At 58.8% G+C, this 24,720-nt stretch overlaps 1 protein-coding gene across 1 annotated transcript in view; it reads left to right on the top strand.

The window, feature by feature from the left end:
* Nucleotides 1-10,458: 10,458 nt before the first annotated feature.
* The window catches only part of COL8A2 (collagen type VIII alpha 2 chain), a 24,625-nt gene continuing 10,363 nt past the window's right edge, over nt 10,459-24,720 (top strand). The window contains exon 1 of the mRNA XM_052698726.1: nt 10,459-10,581. The gene's annotated coding sequence lies outside the window, so the exon portion shown is untranslated. The remainder of the gene's footprint in view (nt 10,582-24,720) is intronic.

The following is a 24,720-nucleotide window of genomic DNA, read 5'->3' as shown; positions in this document are numbered from 1 at the left end:
TGCCACTGCTGGTGCTGGGACAGGGAGCTGTGCAGGAGGAACACGTTTCCAGGCCGCTGTCCTCACTGCTGGGGCACTTCCTGCAGCTGTCAGCCAGATGTGCAGCACTCGCTGGGGCTGCACAAAGGGACATTTCCTCCACCAGGGCAGAAGCACAGGGATGGCAGCTCCCCAGCAGGGTGGCACCGTGCAGCTCAGGGATGTTTTTGTCACATTCCTCCTCCTTCTCCCAGCACAAAACACAAACCACGCAGGGATGAGGGCAATGCCACTCCTCCAAAAGCTCTGCTCACCAGGAACCCCCCCCCCACCTTGCCGTGCTCCCATTGGGTTCATGCTTCACTTTTCTCTTTCCTCATTGTTTGCTCTTCCCTCTTCCTGGGAAAAAAAAATTAAAAGGGAAAAAACATCCCCAATCTATACTTGCAAACAGCCTGCTGTATCCTGACTCATAGAAAGGCTGAGGGCAGGAGGCAAGGTGCTGCAAGAAAGGACCAGCCCTGCTTTGCTGAGGGCCTTTAATTACAGGCACTGATTGCTCCTTGGCCTCAGGTTCTGTGCCTGAAGGGGCTCAGCCCAGCAATGCGGGGACCATCCCCTCCCTTTTGGCATTTGGGCTCAGCATCATCACTGATGAATACATGCAAATCCAGATTTCAGAGCAGGATCCCACTGAGTCACAGCTTAAACAAACCCCAGGGGTGGGAGGGTGAGCAGGGCAGTGCTGGGTGCTTAGGGCACAGATCTGTGCCCAGCCAGGGCTCCTGGCCAACCCAACCGAGCATCTCCCAGCCCTCCATGCATCCCATTTGAACATGCAATGTGCTTTCTGGCCAAAAACATATAGGATGTTACGTGCCCAGGGAAGCTGGTGGGGGACAAGGTAAACAGAGTGGCTGTGCCATACCATACCCAAGAGATGGGACACATTGGGGGCATCAGAACTAGACGAAGGAAACTCTCCCAGCAGCACCAAACCCTCAGCCAGGCTATTACATCAGGCTTTACATCAGGCTGCTGGAGAGCCAGCATCCCCTGCTCCCAGCCTGAGGCAGCCCAAGGAAAGGTAGCATTACAGTTTTAATTAGCACCATCATTACCATTTGAGGATCTGCCTGCACCAGTGTGGGTGTGAGCTGCTGATCCAGCAGAGCTCAGTGCCTGCAGTGGGATGCAGCACCCATGGGACCCCCAGCACCTCCCTGGCTGCGTTTCCAGGGGCCAACGACCATCCAACCCCAGGGATTTGCAGTGCCCAGAGGAGCACTGGGACACAATGAGCTCCTTAGCTGCAGGCTGCAGGCCAGGAAAAGGAAAGAGAGACATTTGATGGGAAATGTTTGTTTTCTTTTTGAATAGTTTTAATTGTGGCTTCCAACGGGAGGGAAATGGTGAAGCACTCTGCATGTCCTCGAGCTGCACCCAATGGGGTTGTAGGGTGCAAAGCTGTGGGCAGCACAGAACAGAGCCCACCCTGCTGCGTGCAACCTGGCACCCCTGGGTTAAATCTGCCCTCCAGCAGCTCAGGACTGGGATGTCCCAGCAGAACTTGCAGAGAGGGCTCATCCTAAAGGCTGCCCATCATCCCCATGCATGGGGAAAGGGCACCGGTGCTTGTGCCAACAGGTGGCAGTGGGCTCCAGTGGGCTCCTCCTCACGGTTTGGGGGTTAGTTTGAAATCAATGCCAGCCCGCAGCACCGCAGCCTGCAATGCCAGGATGTGGTCTGACCCCGACCCCATCCTCATCCCCATCCTCATCCCCATCCCTATCCCCATCCCCATCCCCATCCCCATCCCCATCCTCATCCCCATCCTCATCCCCATCCCCATCCCCATCCCCATCCCCATCCCCATCCCCATCCCCATCCCCATCCCCATCCCCATCCTCATCCCCATCCCCATCCCCATCCTCATCCCCATCCCCATCCCCATCCCCATCCCCATCCCCATCCCCATCCCCATCCCCATTCCCCATCCCCACCCCATCCCCATCCCCATCCCCATCCCCATCCCCATCCCCATCCCCATCCCCATCCCCATCCCCATCCCCATCCCCATCCCCATCCCCATCCTCATCCCCATCCCCATCCCCATCCTCATCCCCATCCCCATCCCCATCCCCATCCCCATCCCCATCCCCATCCCCATCCCATCCCACTGTGGTGAGCAGCTGGCCACAGCCAGACCCGACCCGGATGGCTGCAGCGGAGGCTGCAAGCAGTTAAGTTAGCAGAGAGAGGAGAATAACCATGTAAGCATTTAACAGCATTCCCATCCCCGAGCGAAGCTCAGCCCCAGATCTTTCATCTCAGCCCGGAGCCCACTGCCATCCCTGCACGCTGTGCCCAGCCGAGACATGGGAACGCTCTCAGGGAAAGTGCTCACCAGAACAATGTCTTTTTCTTTTTTTTCCCCAGCATAAAAATATTGGTTTTGCTTTAATTACCGCCGGCGCTGACATCCGAAGGCTCGGAGGGTTTGCTGGGCACGGGCTGCCCGCCCCAGGCTCTGGCTCCATGCGCCTGTGCCCCACGCTGAGCACCCCGTGGGCACCCCCTGCCCATCCTCATGCTCAGTGCCTTGAAGCAGCCACATTACTGCTCCCCACAGCAGCCAGGAACCGATGGGAAGGTGCTGGTCCCACAGAGGGGAGTTGGCAATGGCCCCTGGAAACACGATGGATTCCCTGAGCGTGGAGCACTGGGATGTCCTGGTCAGACTTCTCCCTGCCCAGCACACAGCAGAGAGGCAAGGGGCTGCTCTGGGATCCAGCACCCCTCGAGCTCCTGCAGCCTCCCACCCTGGGCTCCAGTATCCCTCATCCTACACTTCTGCATCCCCACTGCATCCTTCAGTCCTGGGCTCCAGCATCCCATGTGTGCCAGCATCCCATAGGCACCACCATCCCATGGGCACTGACATCTCTTGGGCTCCAGCATCCCATGGACATCAGCACCCCTGGGCTCCGACATTCCATGGGCAGCAGCATCCCGCGTGCAACAAGCATCCCATGCGTGCCATCATCCCACGTGTGCCAATGTCCTACGGGCTCCAACATCCCCTGGGCGCCTGCATCCCTCAGGATTACCATCCCCTGACCCCAGGCACTGGCATCTGCCATCCTCCTGTCCCACCCCCCCAATCCCCAGCCCCTTTCCCTCCCTACCCTTGGCTGCATGGCGCTGTGGCGCAGTGCTGGGGAGCGCAGCGTTAGCATGGAATGAGGAAGTGAGGAGTGGGCACCCGGCATGGAGACAGCTTGGCACGGGCTGTGGAAAATGGAGGCCTAGAGAAATGTGACAGCAGGCTGGACTCGCTCGCGGTACCACACAGGCGTAGTTAAGCCTTCAAGCCTGCCATTGTTCTCCCCTAATTATTCCCACTCCCTGAGTATTACACCCCATAATTCAGGAAAGCTGAGTAATGGAAGAAACAACAGCAATTTTAATCTCTCAGTACCGGTGGTCTCCACCAAAAAAATGCTTTCAAGAACTCTGTGGTCTCGACTTCCTCCGGTTGGTGGGCAGTGAAGGGAGGGAGAATCGGTCACCACTCCAGGAGCAGTGCAGGGGAGTGGGACTGCGTGGGACCCCATGGCGCCGGGAGAGGAGAGCTGGGAGAGCCCCACAGGTACTGTGAGCTCCGTGCTGCCAGTGGGGGTGCAGCCCCATGGGGAGTGAGGGCAGATGCTGGGGATGTGGGGTCAGAGGGAGCTGGGGACGTGGAGACAGCCAGAACTGAGGATATGGGAACAGCTGGAGCTGGGGATGTGGGATCAGATGGATCTGTGGACTTGGGGTCAGACAGAGCTGGAAATGTGGGGACAGAAATGGGGACATGGGAGCAGGCAGAGCTGGGAACACGGGGACAGCCAGAACTGAGGATATGGGAACAGCTGGAGCGGGGGACATGAGGACAGCCAGAGCCAGGCATGAACCCACCTTGTGCCATCAGCATTATATCTCCTGCTCATGGCTTACCTGCATCATGTTTTTGGTCAGAGAATGCTTTCCTTAATGGGAACTTGCTTGAAGAAAAAAGAACAAAACAAAACCTCCTCTCCCTTGAAATGCTTCTGCTGTTTGACACCAGCAGGTTTGCGTTTTGGTGAGTGAGATTTTGGGACCCACGGTGCCACGGCTGAGAGGAGCAAGAGTGGCCACAGAGTGAAGGCAAACCCAACTGGGCTGGAGGAGCCGGGGGGCAGTGGGACCCCACGCCATCCCCATCCTGCTGCAATGGGAGTTGCAGTGCTACAGCGTGGGGTTGGGATGAGGAGGACTTGAACAGGATGATCTTATTGGTTTTTCCAACCTTAATGATTCTGTGATTCTATGAAGGTCCCTTTCAACTGATTCTACGAAATGCACTCAGCTATTTCAGCAGATTGCCCATCAGTGATATTCAGGGCTGCCCAAAGCACCAAACATGCCCAGCTCTTCCTGCAGGCACAGCAGCTATTGAACCTGCAGTCCATTAAAACAAGTGTTTTCCCTTTTGTTTGATGTTTCTGCAACAGCAAAGCTCGGGACAAGTGAAGAAGCAGTGCATGAGGCCAAGTAGGGATAATCACAGCCCAGCCCACGGGGCTGGTAGCACTGTGCAGTGCAGCCAAGCAGATGGAGGGGATGCTTTTGGGACCTGAAGTTCAGCATCAGCTCTCAGCCAATGGTTTCATTTGGGCCACACGATGCTCAGCTCACTGCTGTGCTCAGAGAACACATCCCTGCCCCACGTACATCCAGGGCGATGGCTCTGCTGCTGCTCCCTTGGTGCTGTGTGACAAACCAGGGCACAGGGAGGGCATGGGGAAGGATCACCCTGCAGCCCCAGCGCATCCTCACTGCGTCCAGGACAGTCGCTGCCCCTCTCCATGTCCCAAAGCCCTGCTCCTGCTCCCTGGGGTCCCCAAGGTGCCCAGCGGTGGCACGGGGTGGCCCAAGCAGCAGAGGTGTGCATGCTGCCTCTGTGTGGTCCTCGGCCATCTGGATGTACTTACAGCAATCCTGCAGCAATCGTGAAAAGATCAAAACTCGTCAGGCCAACCTTGAATCCCAGAACATTTTTGGCATTTTTGAGGACTGTTGTCTCAAACCTGACGGCAGGGAGGGGACGTGGCTGGCATCGCCAGGAAACCTCAGTGCAGCCCTTGGGGATGCTCTGCCCCACGTCTGGCAGCCCCTTCCCCGAAGGGGCACGAGGTCTGTGCACAGCACTGCCCAGTGGTTAATGGCTGACCAACACCCTCAGCCCTGCACAAAAAGTGTAGGGCTGCGCAGTTCATCATCACCTCCATCCTTACAGGGATGTATGGCCGGAGGAGGCAGAGCACTGCCAGCACTGCTGAATGGCTCAGTCATGGCAGGAGTGGGCTCTCCTGGCTGTTCCCCTGCCTGGGGCTGCCTGGAAAGGGGCCACGTACTGCTTTACAACTAAAATAACACATTATTTCACAGAGGCCGGAGCAGAGCTGAGCTCCTGGCAGCGCGGGCACAGGGAGCAAGCAGTGCTGGGGGAGGAGGGGATCAAAAGGGGCTGCTGTGCCCTCAGGTCACCTGTCCCCATCGGGGCTCACCCTTTCTCCAAGACCCCCCCCAGCCCTGCACCCATCTATGGGCTGGGATAATTCTGTGTGGTGCTGCCCCGTGCCATGCTCTAGGCACGGCGATGCCCATCCCACTGCCTGGTTTCCCATGGGAAAGGGGGTCTGTGCCGTGCTCCAGGCTTCCCGTCCCAAGGAATTCAATGTGTTGAGCCCTTGCCCCACTCACGCACTGCACCGCCTGCTTCAGATCCCATTGAGAAGGGCCCATTCCGCCCCTGACCCGTTGACAGCCCCAACAATAGCAGGGCAGATAAAAATCATAGAGCAACAAGTGCACTTCCCTGGGCAGTGCTGCTCACGGTGGAACCCAACGGGGCTGGAGCTGAGCTCTGCCCGACCTCAGAACCCCTGGGCAGCCAAAAAGCACCCACAGGTGCTGGTGCTGTGGGGCAGAAGGAAGCACAGATGCCAGCTCTGTGCTGCAGCCAGACCTCCTTGGAGACCGACCCCCATAAAACGAAGCAGCAGCTGTTCACAGGATAATAAAACATTATTTTCTTTTCTCTTTTAAAGCTAGTTTACTGCAGAAAGGTTTCAGCAGCACAGCGGCACGCCAGGAGCTGCAAACCCATCGCAACGACGCTTCGGGCAGGTCGGTGCCCTCAGCCCGTGGGAAGGGCTGCCAGCACTCATGGGAGCACCCAGCTGTGCAGCACAGCCACCATGGGGTCCCCATCCTGAGCAGGAGCACCCACAGGGATGCAGCCCTGGAGGTAGATTTACAAGCGAGCAGCCAGGGGTGTTTATGGTGGGCTGGAATGCGCGCTCTGAGCACGTGATGAGTTTACAACGTGCCAACATGTGGATTTATTTCCAGCCCACTGGCAGCAAGTTAATCACAGGAGGTGCAGGGAGAGGTGACAGGGAGAGGTGGCACTGGGGATGCGGGGCGATGCTGCCGGCGCTCACAGGAGCAGCTCAGCCCTGGAACAGCCCTAAGCCGTGGCCAGCAATATCCTGCAGCAGGGTGTGCGTGTGCCTGCTTGGAATTCAAGGTGCTGAGTGGCACTGTGGGTCACTTCACCCCTTGTGCCCACCCCACTGGGCAGGGATGCTCAGCGCCGAGCAGCACTTCCCTCTGCCGTCCCATGGGATGAGGATGGACTGAAGGGCAGCAGCAGCCACTGTGGTCCCTGCACTCCCCCCAGGCACAGCCCACAGTCCCCAATGCATCGCTGCTGCAGGAGAGGTTTAACCTCAGCTGCTCCTCTGCTTTGCACCCACAGTGCTGCTCCCAAACTCGAGGCTCCCACCTGTGCTGTCCCTCTGCAGCACAGAGAGCCTTGGAAATGGGAGGCGAGTGCAGTTTTTCCATGCATATGTATATAGGAGGGGAGCCAGCTGCCAAAGTAAATACAACCCTTCCCTTTCCAAAAATGTCCTCCAGGAATTGTAAAGGATCCTGCAGCAAGCGTTCTGTCTCAGATCCTTTATGCACATAAACCAGCTTCAGTGGAGCTCTGGCAAAACCCGTGGGCCGGGAGGGTTATTTTTATGACAGGCACCAAAGGCGCTGGGAGCCGGGCGCAGCCACGCGCACCCTGCGCACAGCAACAATCCCAGTAAAGAGCTTTATAGCCACTGAGGAATGTGGAACCTCCACCAGCCCGGCCGGGGCTCGCAGAGCTAATTGCTTTGGGATTTGCTCTTTGGGGGGGGTCGAGTCTCCGCGGTTGCAGGCTCGGAGGGTCCCAGCTGCCCCTGCGGTTCATTAGGATGCTGAGTGGGAACGGGGGATACTTTGAGGAGGGAGGCAGTGCTTGTGGGGTAAGGGAAGGAGCCGTGTGGCTCCGGCTGCCTTCTCCTGTTACAGCCCCAGGCTGAGCCCCCCAGGGCTGGGGGTCTGCTGGGGACCCCTGGGCGCTGCGCTCCGGGCATCGCCGCGCTCATCGCAGCCGTGTTTTCTTTGCTGATCTTTCCTTGCTCATTTAAGTGACTTTGGAAAATGGGATTTTGGCTCTTAAATCGTTCAGGGGCTTTTGAAAATTTGACTCTAAATACTTTCCGAAGTGCATTTGTATGAAGTAATTCTCTCCAACCTCCCACAGTGGTAGTCAGATTGCATTTAATCCATCACTGAATGTTCCCGAAGGCTGCGAGTTGGCTCCACGCGGCACACGGAGCCACGGCTCCGCCGGCACTGCGTTCACCCTAGGGCTGCTCCCACCTGCTCAGGGATGCACCAGGGCCATGCCCTCCCTCCTCTCACCACGGACAAGGGGCTGGCAGCGGGCACAGTGCTGAGGTCCCATCTCACGGGGAGCATCGTCCGTGCCGTGCAACCCAACCCAGCGCAATGGCGCAGCACGCAAGCAGCAGGGCTTGGTGTCACCTGCTGTGGGGACACGTTGAGCAGCGCAGCCAATGGTTTAGGGTGAGCAGAAGCGTGCCTGGCCCCCATTCCTGGCCCCCATTTACCCCAGAAAGGCACACAGTCCCCCCATGCAAATGCCACAGCTTTTCCTGCCGAGCGCTGCAGGCTCGTTTTCACAGAGCAGCCACCCGCCTGGTGGAAACATGGAAATGATATTCCAGCGTGCAGCGCTGATTTGATTACGTCCGTGACCCACCGAAATTAAGTTAGGGCTGAGAACAGCCCTAGATTGAATTATTTCTCTCTTGCTCTGCTTGTACGGAGCACTGGGGATGGCTGGGACGTGCTTCTAGGGGGGCACAGTGCGGCTGGACCCCCACGTGCCACCCCGCCTGCAAAGCAGGGCTCCACGCACCTGGATCCCAGTGGGTGCAGCTCTCTCCCTCCACTGGGAGCTTGGGGCCACCGTGGAGCAGTGGCACGGCGGGCAGGCAATGTGCTGCCAAAGGTTGGAGACGGCAGAGCCGCTAAATCCTGCACTAAGCCCGGCTTCCTCCTGCCAGCAGGGAGCTGCGCCCTGGACGGCGCATGGCACTGAAGCTCTGGATGAGCCATCCCAGTGCAAAGCTGTGTCCCAGGGCTGCAGGAAGGGACCTTTGGGGATGGCACTGTGGGGACAGTGCTGAGGAAGGAGTGAGTGTGCCCAGTGCTCCCCAGAAGGAGGGAAGGATGGTGGGTGGCTGGATGGAGTGTGGCATCACGGGGAGATGGAGCAGGGCAGCGTGGTCAGGACATCATGGCTTTGCCTCGGGCTGCAGCTCAGCCAAAGGGCAGGAAAAAAGGGCACAGAGGGACCGAACAGGGGGGTGATGACAGGAGGGAGAGGCCAGCGCAGAGCAGGGCTGCGGCCGATGGTTCGCTCTGTGGGACAGAGGAATGTCTGTGCTGCTAATGAGTCTGTTTGGAGAGGAAATGCTTTGCCAGTGAGAGCTCCGGTTAAACAAGGCTGGTTCGCTTCTGCGGGAGCTGCTGCACCCGTGGAGGCCCCTCCATGCTCTGCCCCATGCCCCAGCCCTGAGATCTGCAATGGGGTTGGGACGGAGGCAGCAGGGGGTGAGTTGGGGGCTGGCACCCCTGGGAAGTGGCAACCCAGTGCACAAGGCAACCCCACGGAGCCCCTGTGCCTGCCCAGCTCCATCCTGGCCAGAGCACATCAGCATTCCTGGGAGCAGGGTCTGGGGAACGGCATTGAGGGGGGATTAGCTGTCTGTGCTCCCCCCCACTCGGGCATTTAATACGGAAAACAAACAGCCTTGCACACCCCGATCCAGACAGGTTTTCTCTGTGCACGTTGCCTGGGAAACCCTAATCTGCCTCCCTGGGCACACTGGGGCCCTGCACCCCCAGGATGACACCAGAGGGTCGTCAGTCCCCAGCAGCTGCAGTGGGGCTGGCAGTGGCCCTGCTGTGTGGGCACGAGGCTGCCAGCGGGATGTGGTGACTGCTCTGCCTTAAGGATGGCACAGTGGGCAGGGAGGGCAGGGGGTGGGGGCTGAGGGGCACAATTCAGCACCGTGCTGAGCCCGGCTGCACACCACAGAAGGAGCTTTGGGGTGGTGATACCCTTCCACCATAGCAAAGGGGAGCAGGATGTACTGCTCATACCAGTCCTATGCCTGCTTAAGGAGCATGTGAGTGGTTTGAGGCAGTGCAGGAGCAAGCTGCGCCAGCTCCTAGACAGGTCAAGAAGGGGAAAGAGGATGGAGCTCCCATCCGTCCCATCCACCTCATCCATCCCATCCCATCCCATCCCATCCCATCCCATCCCATCCCATCCCATCCCATCCCATCCCATCCCATCCACTTCACCCATCTCATCCCATCCACCACACCCATCTGATCCCCCCCATCCACCTCACCACACCCATCTGATCCCCCCCATCCACCTCATCCCATCCCCAGCACCCAGCCGTAGGGCAGGCACAGCTCCTGGGTGATATTTTCCAACCCCTATGGCTTCTCTTCTCAGCACCAGCTTCCCCAGGGCACTGCACACCCCAGCACCCACTGGGGGTGCGACCTGTAGGGCACCAAGGCAGTGATCACTGCGGCACAGCAGGGATGGGGCCGGGGATGGGGGGAGATGGGAGTGACTGCATTTATGGATTGGTTTTGCTCTCTGTCTCCATGCAGTGATTGGGAAGGAGTAACGCCGGGAAAGAATTTGCTGAAAAGTAATAACACGAAAAGTAATTCAAGAAACGAAAGTAAATAATGAAAGTAAATTGAAATATTAATAAATGTAGAAGCAAGTTAAAAGAAAAGAAAAATAAGAAAGGGAAAAAAAGAAAAAGAAAAAAGAAAAAAAAAAAAAAGAGGGGGGAAATAGGAAAAAAGAAAAGAGAAGAGGAAAGCCTGCCCGCCGCCCGCCCAGCCCGGCCCGGCCCCTCGCCCCCTCCCGCACTCCCGCACGGCCCCGCTCCGCCCCGCTCCGCGCCCCCCGCACCGCCCCGCGCCCGCAGCCAGAGCGGCCCCGGCCCCGCCGCGCCCGGGGCAGGCTGTACCGTGCCGAGCCGCGCCGACAGGACCCGTGCCGAGCCGAGCCGAGCCGAGCCGAGCCTGGCCGCCCCCCGATGCGATCCTGAGCAGCGCCGGCCCGAGGTAAGGTCGCCCCGCGCTCACCTGCGCGCACGTGTGGCCGCGCTCCGCGCTGAGCTCCGGCCCGGCCGCTCGGCACACGGAGCGCTGATCGCGCTGATCGCTTTTCCCCGTGCGGAGCGCACCGCGACGGCTCTTCCAACGCTGTGTCCGGGAGAAGCTGTTCGCCCCCGCGCTGCTCTTCAGTTCTTACGAGCTTTTGTCACCCCCGCGTCCCCCCGATCCCGTTCAATCGCTGTCCCGGTGCGACCCTGCGCTGCGCGACCGCATCGCGCTCCCGACCTTCGTGCGGGCATTTGTGCGGGCAGAAGGGGCTGGGAACGGGCTGAGCCCTCCGGGGCTGTGCCGGTGCGGGGCTGTGGCTGCCCTGGCTCTATGGGATGCAGCTTCACCCTAAAACATTGCCGCGAGCAGGGGTGGGGCGGGATGGGGGCAGCTCGTTTCCCAACGCTTTGGGCAGAGCAAGGTGCTTCTTGCATTGAAGAGCTGCTGCTAATTGGCTCCTGTTCCGTCGAGCGTCCCGGCGCTGAGCATTCTCAATGACCCACCGAGATCCCCCCGGCCGTTCCCCGCGGGCGCAGCAATAACCCGCTGCCGCTATTTTCTCATCTGCGGGCGGCTTTGCTACAGGGAACATGTTTAATAAATCATAAGGCCGGTGAATTCCTGGGATTTTTATTGCTTCTGTAAAAATGCAGTTTTGATCTGTCTGCGAGGGACACTGGGAAACAAAGCGGCTCCGTGCGGGGACCGAACCCTGCGTGCTTAGGGCTGGGGGGGAGGGGGCTGCGAGACCCCCACAGGGGCAGTGCCGACCCCGGGGGTGGCACAGTGCTATCCGTGATGCTGGGGCTGAGTGCTGAGCTGGGGATGTGAATATCAAGGGGAGATGTGAGCACGGAGGGGGGGACGCTGCCCCCCGGATACCGCCGGGCTGCTGCAGGCAGCGCGATGCCACGGAGCTCTGGCAGCCCCAGCCCCAGCCAGGCTTCGGATTACATTTTTCTTCCTCGCCCTATTGCCTGGGGGGGAGAGAAGCAGTGAAAACAAAACTGTTCCGAAAAAAAAAAAGAAAGAAAGAAAGAAAAAGAAAAAAAAAAAGAGATTCTTGCAGGAAGAATCACCCGGTTTCCATCAGCAGCCGCTCCGGCCCCCCCAGAACCCCGCGCTGCTGCACTGCAGGGTGTGGGGCTCCCTGACACGCCGGGGCAAAGGAATGAAAATAAAGCACTTTTCCCTCTCAGCTCATTCCAGCCGGGGCTGAGGATTGAAGCTGAGAGCTGTCAGGGGCTCCTCAGAACTTTGGAAGGTGCTGGCATCAGGGGGGGCTCAGCGCGGAGCTGCGGGAGGTGATGCCACATCGGTCCCATCGGGGCCTACGGGTGTCACCGTGCTGGGTGAGCCTGTGCTGGGCTCCTTCCCCTCCGTGCCTTTGTTCCAGGCTGTGCAGAGCCTGGCTGCGGGGAGGGAGCTTTCCTTTGTACGAGCATTTAAATTCTTTGCAGTGATTCATATATTCCATTCATATGAAACGCAGTTGTGCGGAGTGTGAATGGGGACTGCTGGGGGATTTTGAAGGCAGTAAGCCCCAGAAGTGTCAGAAGTTATTCACACCTTGGTGAAATCAAGGATATTTCTGTCCGTGGCTCTTGGCAGGGGCTCAGCACAGCGTCGGGTTTTCGGTTTCCCATTCGGAGAGCGGCGCGGGGGGAGCGCAGCGGCGGCCGTCTGCTCTGGGGTCACAGCCCCCAACAGCATCCGTGGGGCTTCAGGCACTGCTGGGCTGCTCCTGTGGGGTGGGAGCCTGGCAAAGGCCCTCCAGGGCTGCTCTGCACCCACTGTGCTCATGGGGTTGAGAAATCCCTCCCAAGCAGTGCCGCAGGGGGAATCGGGCTCACAGCAATGGTCAAAGTGTCAGGGGGTCAGGCACGGCCCTGGGGGCATCCGTGTGCTCAGATCAGGATCAGGATCAGGAGCTGGCAGCCCATGCTGGGGGGCAGCGCTCTGGGAGGAACTCAAGCAAAGCAGTGATGCCTGAGCCGGGGTGCCCTCAGGTGTGGGGCTGGTGCCCACGGGGGGCTTCTCGTCTCCAGGCAGCTCCACGCAGTGTGTGTGGGGCACTCCTCTGTGAAGGGAGTCGTATGGCTTTGCAAGGCCTTGTTCCCAGAGGTTTGTAGGGGGCTCAGAGGTTTGTGGGATGCTCAGAGGTTTATAGGGGTCTCGGAGCTGGCGGGCTGTGGGCAGTGCATCGTGCACCCGAGCGCTCGCTGCCTGTGGGCTGTACAGCATCCCCTGCGACGCTGGCTCTCATGCACCTGGTTCCAATGCTCCATCCCTTATAGCATCTGTGACACGAGGGACAGAACTTCCATTGGTGGGTCCCCGTGCCCCCGGGTGCTGCGCTGCACCGAGCTCCCCGTGTGCTGCGCACACAGCGCCGGGCACGGCCACCTGCAGAACGCATTAACCCCATGGAAGGGGCGTGAAGGGCCCTTCCCTTCCCCTTTCTCACACACTCCTCCTGTCATTCTCTCATATTTCAACTTGTCCGCAGCTCGGGAAACGGCAGAGTTTCCATTCCCCTGTGCTAAAGAAAGCGTCTGTGACAACACAACCCAATAGGCCGGGAGGGGAGGGATGAGGAGATGCCAAATTTCAGTTGTTTTTTTTCCCCAGTTCTCCCTCCCAAGCTCTCCCCTTTCAGAGGGGCACAGGCTGTGGGACTGATGCAGATCTCCCCAGCTGTGCTCTGCCCTGGGCACTAATTATGGCAATTAACTGCCTGCCTAGGGAGGCTGGGGGGCGCTGGCTCACACCCAGGGCCTCACTGCCCCTCTGCCCTGCTCTTTCCTGGATATTTTGGGGGTGACCGGAAAATCCCAAGCCCTGCAGGAATCCCATAGGAGAGATCCCTGTGGGGCTGCAGGTGATGCCAGCAATGGGGACGTGGCTGAGCCCAACGCCGATGCCAGCAGACACCATAAGCCCCTTTTCCTTCACCTCCTATGTCGAGCCGTCCCTGAGTCACATCCCTGTGCCTCTCCCCCTCCCCGGGGCTGTCTGCTCTCTGCACAACCCCGCGCATCGTCTGCGGACATCAAAGCACTGAGATCAAACCCAACTGCGCGGGGCCTTCTCGGCTGGACGGGTTTCAATGTCCTGAGCACATCTGCTCGGGGTCGTGCTGGGCGGTGCGGTCCGTGGGCTGCAAACCTCGCATCGCTGCTGTAGGAGCTGCACCCTTCCTTCCCCACATGTTCCTTCCACCCCGTGTCCCCTCCGGATCCCCCCAGCAATACTCGCGAGCGCTGCAGACATGAGCTGAGCGTTGGTAGGAGAGCTAGGAAGGGGAAGCAGCTCCGAAGCAGCTGCATGGGGGTGTTCTCCCATCCCCTCAAACATCTGCGGAGGCTCCGTGGCCTCCCGTGGCCCCGGTGTCATCTGAGTTCACGCGGTGCTCAGGAAGGAACCTCCGCCAAATCCCCGGCTGCTGTACAGCAGAGTCTCATCTGCGCTGCCTCCCCCGGGGCCGAGCCCGTCCCTCGGTCCCATCCACAGATGTTTGTCCTTAGAGACTCTCCAGGCGCCTCTGTGCAGGACAGGGTTTGGCAGGGAGGGAGAAAGCCCTCTGCATTTCCACCTGCTGCTCTGCGCAGGCAGAGAGGGGATGGAGAGGCGCAGCCGGGGCTCTCCCACTTTGCAGTGAGTGCTCTGCTCTTGCACTGCAGCTCAGTGCTCACAGCCCCATAGCAACGCTGCCATCCTGGGGAGGATACGGCTCCAGGAACGCCCCCAAACTGCAGACCCCAAAGCCCGGGTCTGTGGGGCTGCACCTCCCGTGCAGATCTCCCTTGGCGGCTGCTGAGAGCCTCTTTATTGTTCCCGCAGAGGGTTTTATTTCACTGCTGCCTTCCAAGTTCCCAGGGATCTAAATTGTAAAGAAGGGGTCTTGTAAAGAGCCCCATCCAGATGAATGAGACGATACCTCCGGTATCGAGGTGAGATCGATCCCCTCCTTTATGCACAGACAATGCGGCCGCGGGAGCAAACAAGGACACAGCCTTTCTTCTGGGGCACATTAGCTTAAATCAGAGCCTCCTCTTTGTTTCGCCCTGGAACCAAAGCCCTGCAGCCGGACCGCCTCGTGCCCAGCTCTGCAGCCACGCGGGGCTTCTCCCCTTCCCCGCAGCCCTGAGCTGCAGAGGGGCTGCCCCCAAAGCAGTGCTGGGGTGCCCCATTGCCACAGAAACAGCTGAGCTTTGGGGTCAGCCCTGCACGCGGCACCTGGTGTGCATGGCAGCTCACCTGCTCTCAGCCCAGGTTTATTTGAGGGATTCATGGGGGGCTGGGAACCCGGGGCCGATTTATGGCTTCCCATCAGAATGCTGTGGTTGCACTCAGCTGCTGGGGTTGCATTTTTTCCCTTGGGGACGCTGGCCTCAAGCTCCAGCCCCACTCCTCAGGGTGAGAACCCAGAGCCCGGGTGCACATCGGGGCACGTCGCTGCCGAGGGGATATCGGTGTCAGGACATCACAGCAGTGCTGATAAGGCAGCAGAGCCCTGGCACAGCAGGAGCTGCAGAGCTCTGCCCGCATTCCACGTAGCTTTAATTTCACCACTTATCGCCGTGCCTCCTGCTTGCACTGAGCGCCATGGGGTCAGCAGTGAGCTCTGCCATCCCACCTCTGTGCGAGCCGCCGGTGCCCACCGAGGTTAACTATGTGGGCTTCTGCCAAAGCAGCATATTTTCAGCCTCAAACACGCATTGTCCGTGATTTCAGAAAGGTATTCTCTGCACCAGAAACAAGCGCCCTGTTCTTGCTGTATCCTGATAGCACAGCCTGGCACTCCGGGTCCGATCCCCCACATCGGGGCTTTGGGTTACAGCAGCGAGACTTCTGTCTGCTCCCTGCCATTAATCCCAGTCCTCTGGGACCCACAGAGGTCCCACTGATAACCCCAAAACCCCGCCTGCGCTTTGCTTTGGGTTGATGCATGGTCAGGGATGCACTGAGCATCCCGAGCAGCTTTGGGGCGGGGGGCGACTTTGTGGTTGTGAAAGTTCCCCTGTCTGCACGAAGGAAGCTGGCGGGGCTTTTGCTGTTCTGTTACACCTTTGCTCACCATGGCATCAAGCACCACGAGCCCCGTGACAAGTCCTTCCTCCCTGCCTCCCATTGCACCCACGGTGTTCCTCACCGCAGGTCTCTCTCTTGTAGTTATTTCCCACAGGTGTGCAGTGTCAGTGCTGAATGCAAACCATGAGCTCAGATGAGCTCCTCCATCAGCGGATGGGCAGTGATTTGTCATCATTTTGTACCCATACCAGCACTTTCCTCCCCCGAGGGAAGGCCCATCCAGCCTATAGGACTGACCCCGTGCCAAGCCGTGCCCAGGCAGCGCTTTGATGAAACGTGGGGCTCCTAAGAATTAATTTCATTCGAAACATTCTTTTCGTTTTTCTTAAAGCACAGCAAATCCGCGGTGCTTAGGGCAGGAATGCACCCGGAGCGCTGCCGGGCAGACCCGAATTCCCCACGGTGCATGGATGGGGTGGGGGCTTCCCTGGTCCCCCCCCTTCCAGGAGCACACAGGGAGCAGTGCAGCTTCTGCCCTGTCCCACAGCAAAGGAAAGGTTTTTTTTTCCCCTTGCACACCCAGATTTTGCTGCTTTTCCTGGCAGCCCATCAGCGACGGCAGCTTTGCCCCCTTGGCCTCCGGTCCCTTTGTGGGGTCGGGGTGCAGGCAGAAGCTGCCTCCCCCTGTCTGGCATTTGCAGGGCTGTGGGAGGAACAGCCCCATTTGTCCCAAAGGTCAGGGAAATGCCAGTGAGGCCTCGCTGTGGGTGATTGCCAGGCGGGCAGCAGCAGCTGGTGATGGGTGCTGTGCTGTCTGCAGGGTGGGACGGATCCGGCATCGCCTGCTCTGCATGTTGTGCTCCCTGGGGTCTGATCCCTGCTGGGAGGAGCTCACCGTGGGCTTTTGGAGCAGCTCTGGGCTGGCTGTGTTGCTTCATTTGGTTACACTGAGTTTTCTCCAATTGGAGACTGGGGAGCGCAGGGCCCCTGACGAGGGCCCTTGGTGAACCGGGCTGCAAGCTGATCCCCTTTTGTGGTTTTGCTGTTTTGGATGATACAATTTGTTATTCCAAGAACTACCCAGCAAATGGACCCCGTTAGGCCAGTCCCCGGAGCACTGTGCTCACCTCTGGGTGGCTGCAGCACCCACAGCCGCGCAGCAGCAGGCAGGGATGGGGGCTGGTTCTGCAGCACCCCGAGCTGGGCAGCTCTGAACCACTTCAGCTGGAGCATCCTCACCCTAGCCAGCATCGCCTCCCATCGTGCAGGGATGCTGCTGGCTCCGCTTATGTTGGCTCCGCGGGGCTTTTTCCTGCATGGAGCTGGGCAGGAGCCAGCGGGTTTATAAATAAAAGCATCGGACACCTCTCTGGGTGGTGCTGAAAGTTCCCGAAATAACCTCACAGCCCCGCCAAGGCTCGCGTGGCCGCGATGTTCGGCGTGGGGCAGGGCTGGTTGTGCTGCTCGGTGCTGAGCTCAGAGCTCCATTGGCATCACCCAGCCCAGCGCTGCCCCCAGCCCAACCCGCCGCTCCCAGAGCCCTTCCCTGCACCGTTCCCCACACAATAGCTGTTGGGTTGGATGCGGATGGCTTTCTGCTCTTGCATTATTTTCTTTTAGAATTGTCCTCCAGAAAAATAGGATGAATAGGTCGAGTTAATTTTTTCCCCATGTCTCGTTGCCGCATGTGAAGTCCCATAAATCCCATGCAGGCCCAGCAGTGCAGCAGCCAGAAACCCAGAGCTCTCCGTGGCATGGCGTGCTCAATCCAGGGGCTCTGATGCTGCTCTGTTTCCTAGAACCTTGCTCTCCCCATTTCCTAGAAGGCAGAGACGTGAACACACCCAGGGCTGCTCCCGCGGGCACTGAGTGCAAGGGCTGGAATGGCTCTGCCCGGCACCTGGGCCGTTTGCTGCTTGGAGAGGTGCACTGTTTCCCAGCAGTGCCCTGGAGCCGTGCTTTCCTGGCAGCCCGTGGGGTGCCCTGCATGTCTGGGCTCTCTGGATGTCATCCCTGCCACTTGCACAATTTGGTAACAGAGATGGGATTGATGAGCCGCCCGCCTGCCCTGGGGACAGCGTGTCTCCGGAGCGCTGCGCGGTGACGGATTGCCCCGCTCCAGGATCCCATGTGATTTCCAGTCCTCGGAAGGCGCCTGGTCTGAGGTCACAGCCCTGGGCAGGCATGGTGCCTGGCCGCCCCCGCAGCCCAATGGCATCCCAGACCCGTGGGGATGGATGGCTGAATGGTGTCCCGGTGCTTCGTGCCAAAGGACACCGTGTGAAGCGGAGGCGAACCGCGCATTGCCTCATCTCCGCTCCCCTGGCATGGGGCAGAGGTAGCAAAGGGACAGCGAGGGGACGGCCCCCAGCCTCAGCCCCTGCAGCTCCGTCTCGCTGCCAGACTGGTTTATAATGGAAACAAGCAGTGGCCCCAGTGGTGAGGCCGGGCTGGCACTGGGCTGTGCGTGGGGTTTGGGAAGCGGGTGCTGAGCGTGGGCAGAGGGTGGCTCCCGCATGACACCGCCCGGAGCGGAGCTCTGCATGGAAAATAGGAGCTGAGTGTTTTTCCAGCTTGAAGCCTAAACAAAAGGTTTTGTAATAAATGCATCCCTCGGCCCCAGCTCTGCACCCGGCGCTGCCAGGACGGGGGCCAAAGGGCAGAAGTGTCCCATGCCCCTGTGCCACGGGGCACTGCCTCGCGCCGCCGCCAGCTTTTGGCTTTTTCATGCAAAACCTGCCCATAAAAGCTCCTTCAGTGGGGTTTTGTGTGCTGTTGGCCAAAGGAGGGTGCAGAAATGTGGGAAGGAGGTGAGCGGCGGGGTGTGCAGACCCATCGGCCCCAGCCAGCCATGCCCAGAGGGTTTGGGCTTCATTTCCTACAAGGAGGGCATGCGGCTGTGTCCTTAGCAGGAACAGAGAAACCCTGCCCACTCATCTGACAGAAACAAGTAGAGTTTGCACGGAGCAAATACTCTGTGTCTTCTTTGCTGATTTGCACCGCTGCTTGAACTCCAGGTCCCACATTTTGCTTGGCTGTGCATCAATGGTCGTAAAGACGGCTGAGTCCGGAGCTTTCTGCTGCGCTGGGACACAGGGCCGGCTGCGGTGCTGCCAGACCTTTGAACTCGCACACATCTCCCACTTCTCTGCAGCTCTCCAAAACTACTCGTTTGGAGCCAGCTGCTCCTGTAGCTCCCTTCACAATTCAGGGCCAGAAGTGCTCATTTTCCCCTTGGGACAGGCACTGCTGTCCTCCTCTGCACAGCCACCCCAGTGCTCAGCTGATGGAATGAGGACAGACACTGAGGTCTGGGCAGGGGGAGGCTTTGGGACCCAAAACTTTACAGCAGCTGAGAGCAGAGGTTAGATTGAGCTGGGAATTCGGAGCCTCAGTGGTATGGCTTCAGGTAGACAGCTGCAGATTGGCATCACTTGGGGTTTAAGGCTCTGTGTTCAGCCCAGACATCAGTGGTGCACAGAAACGTTGGCCAACACTGGGGATGAGCATCAGGGTGGTGGTGCTGGTCAACACTGGGTCCTGAGGATGGGGCGGGAGGGTCAACACTGGATGGATGGATGGATGGATGGGTGGGTGGATGGATGGATGGATGGATGGATGGATGGATGGATGGATGGATGGATGGATGGATAGGTGGGTGGATGGGTGGATGGGTGGGTGGATGAGCACTGGGTCAGTGCCTCAACTGAGAGGTTCGGAGGGAGCTGGGAGGTTTGGAGCACTCCCCGGACCCCAGAGAAGCTGGAATTCCCTGCAAGGCTTTCAGCTTTGAGACAAAAGAAATGTGGGAATTACAAAAAGAAAAAAAAAAAATTAAAAAAAAACTTGAACTGAAAAATCAAAACAGCTGATTCAGTGGTGTCGAAACATCTTGTGACAGTGTCGGACACATTTTTTCCAAACAAGATTCTGGGAAAAATTGAGAAGACCTGATTTTACCCAACCCGCTTCCGTCCCGACGGCTGCGCACGTGCCGCAGGGCGCACGCAGCATCTCCCCAGCACAGAACAGAGCTCTGCTGCGCTGCTTCACCCCGCCACGAATTGAGCTCTGCAGAGAGGGGGGACACAGCGGAGCGCACACAACGCAGTGCCCCCCAGCCTCCCCCCTCCCCATCCTCAGCATGGAGCAAAATGTGAAACCGGAGCCGGCGGCGGCGCGGGGTGGGAGCGCGGTTTCTGGTAGCGCCGTGTCAAAGTTTCCACTGCACACCTCAGGCTTTCTGGGACCACGCGGCGGCTCACATAAATTCAATTACATGAAATAACATAAATGAAGGGTGTCTGAGAATCGCGGTGCGAACGAGCCTGGCACAGATCTGCTCCGGAAGGGGGATCAGGGTGGGTGAAAACGAGTGCTGTGATGGAGCGGGGATGTGGAGCAAAGCGCAGGGGGTGGCGGGGATGGGGACGTGCAGGGTGCTGTGCCTCGAGCCACAGCGACGTTTGGGGCTGGATGGGTGCTGGAAGCCATCACACTTTTTAGGTTTTTTTAATGGGTGAATTGACAGAACACAGAAAAAAAGTCACATGCCTTAAACCCATGAAATCCCCCGGCTGAGGCTGGGCTTGTCAGTCATCCTTATAGGGCACAGCGAGGGCAGGGCCAGGCGAGGGGCCCCACTCCAGCTCTGTCCCCCCGCAACGCCGGCCTCACACCTGGTGCCATCCCCAGCATCCCATGGGGACAGGCAGGACGGAGCCGAGGAGGAGCAGTGCCCTGGGGAGCGGGGCCAGCACCTCACTGCCCGGGAACCCAATCCTTCCTGCCCCCCTCCCAGCAGCCGAGGCTCCCGGTCCTGAAATTTATTTTAATGTAAACCTAGCTCTAAGGCAGCTTTTTCTCATTTTTAAACTATTTCATATCAATCCTTGGCCTGACATTTGTTTTCTTTGAATTTGGTGGGGAGCGTGGTCTGCATTGCTGAGGATATCTCCTCAGGAATCTTGGCAGAGGCTGCGCCGTATCTTTGAAGAAAGAGCAAATGCAAAACAGAAGGCAGATATTAGAGGAGCACAAACAAGATTTCCCTGCCCTTACCCCAGAACTGGTGGGGCTGTGGGTGCTGGGGTGGCACCAGACGTCCCTGGTGTGGGATGAGCCCATAGCAGCCCCAAGTCAGGCAGCGTTTGTGTCCCCAAACGGGGGTCATCTTGGTTTGGGGACCACCAGGTCCTCATCACCCGTAGTGGCACAGAGCAAACACAGGAGGGAATGCATCTGTTGGGGTGGGACAGGGAGCACGGTGGTGCTCAGGCTGGGAACAGTGGGATGCTGCAGGGCACAGGGATTCACCTGGAGGTGTCCCCACAGTGGCAGGAGGATGTGATGGATGGAGCACACCCAGCCTTTGGAAGGCAGTCAGGCACAGGGCTCACTGCTCCGTGCTCAGCACAGAGCCATGGGGAGGGATGGGCTGCCATCTGGGGCTCCCAGCAGTGCTAACCCTGTGACATCTACTGAAGGCTTCCCAGGCACAAACTTGAAGCACATCCTCAGCACCTGCCCAGAAACCAAGTCAGCCCATCCCTATGGGAGCAGACGGATGCGATTACATTTATTTATAAAATATACCATATCAAAGAGGGGGGAAAAAAAGCACTCTGGAGGAGGAGTGAGAAGTGCCAAGCCACTCTGCCCAGCCTCAAAACAGCGCTCAGCCTTTGGGGCTCAGCTGTGGCTTTGGCCGAGGTGTAGGCAAGTGGCCACAGCTCTCTCTGGCCCCCAGCAGCCCCACAGCCCCCAGCACTACCTGTGGCTCAGCCTGTGGGCAATGCTGGGACCTCAGTACCTCCAAAGTGCAGGGACTGAGCCCCATTGATGCAGGGGCAGGTGCAGCAGGGTGCTGAGCAGGTGCCTGGGATTTGAGATGCTCAGGGCTGATCCTGTGCAGCTGTTGGTTTGGTGTTCCCATGCCACTGCAAGGAAAAGGAGCAGTGCTGAGAACCTGCAGCAAATAACAAAATGCCCTCAAAGTGCCCACATTGCTCAGCATGGCTGGGCAGCAGCTCCCACCCTGCAGAACCAACCTGGTGCCCCAGTGTGGGACAGCACAGCACAGCTTGTAGGGCTGAAGGCTCCAGCCTGGACTAGAGCACACTATCACCAAACCAGCATGCACAGCTCTGGTTTGGGGTGATAGTGCCCAGCAGGTGATGCACAACATGGATGTGACCCCATTGGCACCACCACCCTCACTGCATGGCACTCAGCTCCCAGTCTACACCAAGCCTTTGGTTTTGGGAAGGCACCATTCTACCAGGAGGAGGAGGAGAGGGGAAGAAGAAGGGAAGGAAAAAAAAAAAAAGAAACCCCACAAAAATGTCTTCATAACAGGAAACGTCTCATAAAATACCTGTGGTTTGGCATGTGCAGTCTGGCTGGTCCAACTATGCACCTGGCAGGCAACCCTGCTATTAGTGCTGCGCAGTCTGAGATTTGGCAGAGCTGGGTTGGAGCCGGAGCCCTTCGTGGGGCTGGGTGCAGGGGGACGTGCCCACAGGTCACATAGATCCCTGTGTCCCGTAAGGGTGCAGAGAGGCAGACTGAGCCCAAAGCAGAGCACCCTACACCCAGCTGCAGAGCAAACCCAGCATGCTGCTTTTAAGTCCTGAGCAATTTTAATTGGCTGAGCACAGCTGGGTGAGGAGCTGCTCTTCATGAGCCCAAAGTTGTGTTCCTTGTGTGGAGACCTGCAGCACTGCCAGCACCCACATGGCCGGGATGCATCGCACCGCACTGTGGGCACAGCATTGCCAACACCGCTCTGTGCAGCAGTCAGGACCCACCTGCTGCTGGATGCAGCGAAACAGCAGTTTGTGATAAGGGTCATAAGAGCAGAAGCACCACGTTTGGACACATTGGGGCACTAGTTTTCCATGCTGATCTCCATCCCCACCAACGCACATCCGCAGCTCTGTAGGCACTGCAGTGCCACCATCACGGTGCGCATCAGCCGCGATCAGCCCGAGGTTTTGACAGCTGGGGGTGAGGGATTAAGGCCTGAGCTGTGCCCTGTGGCAGGCTCACGCCTTGCTGCTCTGCGGCACACGCACACCCAGGGTCACTAATCCGCCTTAGCTGACCCCTGACCCCACAGCTGTGGGATCAACAGTGGCACCAACATCGGTGTCAGCACCGCTGCGGGGATCCGGCCTCCTTGGCACCGCGGGCGGCGTGCATCGTGTGCATCCATGCCACGTCCCATGTGTCATCCTCCAGAACATCGCTTTGGGGCAGGGTGTCCTTCCCTCTGCTCCCTGTTGCACATGGCCTGGGTGTGCAGGAAGACGAGTCTGGACAGGGAGAAGCTCCCAGCGTGGGGTTTGCAGCCATCTCTGCAGCAGCTGTGCACAGTGCAGCTGGTCGGTGTGCAGCTTCCTGCAGCCCTGTGCTTACAGCCTTCCAACTCGTCCCGCTGCAGCCCTGCTCCTCGCCGTGCCCCGAGCTGCCCCGTGCGCTCTGATCGCCTGCGGTCGTTGTTAGTGCAGCAGGAGTTAATTAGCACAGAGCCCCCAGCTCTGCAGTTAATTTGGCTGCAGCCCCTGCCTGGATCGGAGTGCTGTGTGTGGACACGGCCAGCACTGACTGCAGCACGTTGTGAGCTGTGGTGATTGGGCCAAAGGGCAGTGCAGCGTGCTGTGCCACATCGTGCCATGCCATGCCAGGCCGTGCTGTGACATTCCATGCTGCACCACGCTGGCCAAAAAATGTGGCGATGCCGTGCCGCGTTGTGCCATGCTGTGTCATCTGATGTGATGCCGCGTCGTGCCGTGCTGTGCCATGTGATGTGGTGCCATGCCGTGCCGTGCCTCTCTGTGCCATGCCATGCAATGCGATGCCATGCCAGGCTGTGCTGCACCAAGCAGTGATGCTGTGCCACGTCACGCCGTACGGTGCCATGCAATAGGATGCTGTGCCACGCCGTGCTCTGCTGTGCCGTGTGATGCCGTGCCGTGCCAGCCCTCTACTAATGCCACACATGGGTGCACCAGGGCAGCAGGAAGCTGTGTGCAGATGGGGTGGGATGTTTTTCTTTCGTCAAAGAAAATGTTTTCTTGTTCCCTCTGATGAAGGCCGGGCGAGGCCCTGGATCCGCGCGGCGCGTACAGCAGCTTTTGGCTGCGATCCGGCGTCATGCATTAGGGGCTCTCCATGCCAAACTTCTCCCCGCGCTCCTGCGCTGCTCGGCCGTGCGCTTTGGCTCCTGCAGCCCGTCCTGCGGAAGCACCGTGCTCGCTCTCCCTTTCAATAGCTCACTTTTCGTTTTCGCCTCCTTTTATTATGATTTTTAAAGCACGCGTAGCACAAACCCAATCATTTGCCTCCTGCTGGAGTCCATCCAGCCCCTGTTGGGCTTGGAAATCCTCCCTGCTGTATTTTTTTATTGCAAATGACCGGGGATGGAGCTGCTGGATGGGACCTGGTGGCGGCCAAGTGCAGCCCACCCACATGCTGATGCTGCCCAAGCTTTCTCCTTGCAGTGTCCACCCAGAGATGGGGGACGTGTTTTGCTATGCAGTGCTGCACCCATCCCCATGCTCAGTTATTCCCGTGCCCGAGCACGTGGCACAGGGACGGGCACGGAGCAGCCCATCATGAGCCCTCTTGGTGGCTCATGAATGTGGCCAGAGATTGGTACAGCTCCGGTTGGATCCAGGGCTGGATTCGGGATTGCTGTGCCCAGCATTGATGGGGCTTTTACTGCTGTGTTTAAACAACTCCTCCGCTTCACTGACCTCCAACCACAAGCGCAGGTCCCCCGCAGACCGCCTATATTGACTTAAAAATAATTAGCCTCGGAGCGAGCGGGCGCTGCGCTGCCTGCTGGCCCCGTCGTTAATATTTAAATAACAGCAACCATAAATCAGCCACAGCCCTGTGAACAAGTGCGGGGTTGTGTGAGCGGGGCCGCGCCGGGGGCTGGGACACGGGGCTGGGGGCGAAAGCAGAGAAGGTGCCGGTGCTGCACCGGATGGTGCTGGGAGCACAAGGCACAGCCTGTCTGCGGGGCTCCCCTGGCCCCACGCTCCTGTGAGAACA

This window comes from Tympanuchus pallidicinctus, unplaced genomic scaffold (assembly GCF_026119805.1).
Source record: "Tympanuchus pallidicinctus isolate F22 unplaced genomic scaffold, pur_lepc_1.0 scaffold33, whole genome shotgun sequence".
Lineage (NCBI taxonomy): Eukaryota > Metazoa > Chordata > Aves > Galliformes > Phasianidae > Tympanuchus > Tympanuchus pallidicinctus.
Note: the sequence above shows the minus strand (reverse complement) of the source record. Positions and strands in the feature narration are given on the sequence as shown.